At 31.1% G+C, this 4,358-nt stretch overlaps 1 long non-coding RNA gene across 1 annotated transcript; it reads left to right on the top strand.

The window, feature by feature from the left end:
- Positions 1 to 2,159: 2,159 nt before the first annotated feature.
- On the top strand, positions 2,160 to 2,802 carry LOC123712326. Its single transcript, XR_006754073.1, has 2 exons — positions 2,160 to 2,262; positions 2,487 to 2,802. It is a non-coding gene; the product is annotated as an uncharacterized LOC123712326 (long non-coding RNA).
- Positions 2,803 to 4,358: the final 1,556 nt, after the last annotated feature.

The following is a 4,358-nucleotide window of genomic DNA, read 5'->3' as shown; positions in this document are numbered from 1 at the left end:
AAAAAAGTAAAAACCACTTGTATAATAAATTTCCGTATACATTAGACATTTAAAAGAGTTATCCGAATACAAGTATGAGGTTTTAATGTAATTATTTTTTATTAACAATCTGCATCTCACTCGTGTGATGGCAGATGTGTCAAAAAGATACTTATTTACTAGTTGGCGGAGAAAGGACAAGATAGCTTAATCCCTGGAAAGTGACATAAAAGAGATATCAGGAATAGATAATAGAAAATTGGAAAAGTGGGGCGACGATGAGAAACGAGTGGAGAAGGCTCACTGCTTCGTTTACTGGTATTTAGTAAGTGGCCGCGCTCGATCAATAGCTAATTTTTATATTATTGATTTGGCCCTCACTTATATTAATTGTATACCAAACCTTATTCCAACTCCACCCATACTAAAAAAATATATGAGTTGTCATATGACACTGTTTATTTAAATTAGCGCCATTAGATTATGGTATATAAAGCTAGAATATTTATATACGCAAACTAAATTGCTTAATTTGTCAAACAATGCGTATATGTACGAAGCAAAATAACCTCAAAAGCCTAACGGATTATTTCAAAACAATCACGATTAGATTGCGATCGACTATCATCATATTTCATCACGTATCGTTCAACTCACGTTTTGTTTTTGCACACGCAATTTACCTCAATATGTGATAGAGTCCCAAAGGCTACGAACAATATCGACAATCTTGATATAAGCTTTAGAGATACTGATGATTTAATCAACTACGCACCGTATATATTATATATGAATGGATAAAGCATAATTTTTGTAATGGTGATACATATTTACATACAATTATTATATAAATAAACGTTGTTAAATTTGTAGACGACGACATTTTTTTTGGCGTCCCGTATGCTCGTCAACCCGCCGTTATATTAAAAAAAAATATTGAAGATATTAAACTCAGTAATTTAGGAATTATCACAATTTTGAAAATATTAAATTTAATTAATTAAAAACATATTTCTAACTTTCTTTCTACTGAATTAGAATTAACTTCTTGTAATAAGAACTTATCATTGAATCCCAATACAAATAATTACTGAAAGCGCAACGAAGTACGTAATTAATATAAATTGTTATGGCATCAATATCCAGGTTCATAAATAACGCTATTTTATTGTAATTCAGGTCTCGAGATGTTAATTTCTCAACTTGGTATCCCCAGACGCCAATTTAGGTGATATTTTATTCATTCTCTGACTGGCTAGTACGTAATGACTCCACTTTCATCTTGAATATATTTAGAGTTATTAAACTTTTATGCAATATTATGACAATATAAGCTGCATTTTCTTTAACCAACAAAACTACATACGGCCTAGGACATACGTGTCATATAAACATAATGTGTTGGGATCAATACTTATTATATTTGTGTTAGTGATCCCGATAATCTACTTTTCCTAATAATTACAGAACATAATTATACATTTTTTTTAATTTCTGATGTTATTATTTATTTGTTTATTAACGCTTCGTTACATTACAATATAATAAAATATTAAATCAAAAGGAGGGCAACTGGCGGCATTATCGCTTTCGAACGATCTCTTCCAACCTTTATTTGGAACAAAAAATAAAGAAACACCTACAGAGGCTAAAGGTTATTTAGCTATTAGCTATAAAGCTATATATATATATAGCTATAATATAAAAATATATTATAGCTATAAAGGCCATTTTGAATAAAGGGTCTTGTGTCCTGGGGGCCTACCATGAACTTTATTAAAATAATCCAGTTGCGATGCAGTTGAGTTTAGGTACCTTAAGTCAATAGCATTTTTTCGTACCATGAACTCCTGTAAGCTGAAACGTATTTGCATCGCAAGACCGTATGAAAGAACGATAATTTTGTTTGAAGTTTCTATGTAAGTTTTGAAACTGAACTGTCAAACTTGCTTCGCAAGATGTTTCTATAAAACCGAATGAAATATATATACTATTCTTTCGATATTTTAAACCAGACCGAAAACTTTACGTTTTAAACAATATAAAATTATTTTAAATAATTCATCAATCACAATAAGCTACGTCTTGTCTGCGTCTTTATTTAATTTAAAAATATTCTTTCGTTTTTTTAAAACGTAAAGTTTTCTGGTGCTTGGACAGTTGACACTTATTTTTTAACGTTTCCATCAAATTTTGATAGGAGCTTTCAATATTTTGGTGCTTACAAAATTTCAGTTTTATAAATATAATTTTAGAAATTGTTTAACTTATACATATGATGCGGTAAGTATTGTTTGCAAATTTATTTTCTAAAAAATAAATACCTATATGGAAGGTATTTCTGATACCCTGAATTCCTGATAGGCCCATCGCAAAACATATTAAAATTCATCTTATAACTGGAAAATCATAAGTACTATAATAAAAATGAATTCCTTCAAATTGTAGAAAATTTGCGTATACGTTAACTAATTCATATAATATAAATAATTAAATTTTCTTTACAGCTTAACCTGACAAACACGCTAAATTGAGAGACTATATGAATATGTGATTATTTGAACATTGCTTGAAGTCATCTTTTTATTTACCTATAATAAGTTGAAAAATACCTATGTTTATTTAAACAACATGAAGCAGAATAATATAATTCATGAACATAATCAGGAAATTTGAATTATAATAAATACTTGCATTCTTATTTATTGTAAAATGAAGAACCAGGCGGCAGCTATTTTTGCAGTATTTACCTATAACACGGAATCCTTATGAAGGTGTGTCAATAATTATGCTATAAATTCTGCTTAGTACCCGAAATAATCGTTGAAGAAGTTGCAAGAGAATTTGGTAAAATACACGAAACACACGCGGGCGGGAGCTGGTTTAAAATAAAATATTATATATTGGGGAATTATGATTTTGTTAAACCTGCCTAAATAATTAAATAAACATTATTGAACATAGTTTGTATAATTGTAGTTACACTGAATCTTCATAGAATCAAAGTCGTTGATCTATAGCAAATTCAAAACAAGACATCTACGAAGTCGATAGAAGAGAATTGCCGTCTTGTACTTCATCTCCGATATTTTAATAATTTATTTATAATCACACTTTCTAAACTAAAACTACCCTAAAATATCCGAATTATATTTTATTTCCTAAATTAGACAGTAGGTACATCTTATTATTTTAACTTAATTTACAAGTTTTATTAAAATATAGAATATTACTTGGACACGTTTGATACAAAAAAGTTGAACAAAAAGTTACTTTTTCAGAATCTTTTATTCTATCATAGTTGGAAGGCGCAACGGTCATATTTTGGTTCAGCAGAGCGGACATAGTACGAATCTTCATACAAATTGAACGAATGCAATCTGATTACCGCTAAGGTCACGTGGGAACCTAAACTGTCTCGTTTTTTTGATGTCATGGTACGAATAAGCGATGCATCTCAGTTGTAGGTTGTCAATAGGCTCGCAATATGAACTCATGGTAGGCCTCCAGTCCTTAATTTATCGGACTGTAAAAAAACTTAGAAAACCCATTCTCGCTAAAACTATTTTGACACTACTAGAACTTGTTTCATATCTAAAGTTTAAATGTTAAATTGACTAAAAACGAATTTATTTACATAACGCTAAGAACAAAGTTTCAATTTGTCGCAGTGTAAATGTAGTTCCCACTTCAGTTAATTTGCGATAAACAGTATAATCAATCGGGATTTCCGAGCTCATGAATAATTCGGTCTAAGTTTGTCCCTTGTCCCCCTTTGGAGCTATTCAATAAGCTAATTCGGGGGAATGGTTTAGCGTTATGTTTTACCATGTTCACAAACGTTTAATGAGTCCCTTGGTAGATGTGTTAATCAGGAATTCTAATTAATAGGCAATATTTACTTTAATATAAATTTAAAATATACAATGCTTAGCGTTAGCTTTGTTATCCGTTGCTTTTGTTGGACTGTGTTTTAGACAATTTTGGTTTCTTTTTTTCACTATTGTGACTTTTCTCCTACGCCTTGACGCTCTGATCCTATAGGGATATGGGAAAAATTGTGTTTACTGTGCAATATTATCTTCTGCGCAAACACAGTCTTAGAATTGAATACCAAGTCTAAATCAAACTGGCCGTGTTGGCCTAATGGCTTGATCATGCGACTCTCATCCATGAGGCCGTGAGTTCGAGCCCCAGCTATGCACTAATGGACTTTTTTTCTATATACGCATTTACCACGCTCACGGTTAAGGAAAACATCGTGAGGAAACCGGCATGCCTTAGACCTTGGTCTATTAAATTGACAAATAATCATAGATAGATAGAAATAGATACAGAAATCTGAGGCCCAGACATAAATGGTTGCATCGGCTGTGATT

This window comes from Pieris brassicae, chromosome 7 (genome assembly GCF_905147105.1).
Source record: "Pieris brassicae chromosome 7, ilPieBrab1.1, whole genome shotgun sequence".
In the NCBI taxonomy this organism is placed as follows: domain Eukaryota; kingdom Metazoa; phylum Arthropoda; class Insecta; order Lepidoptera; family Pieridae; genus Pieris; species Pieris brassicae.
This window is presented reverse-complemented; position numbering and strand designations above follow the sequence as displayed.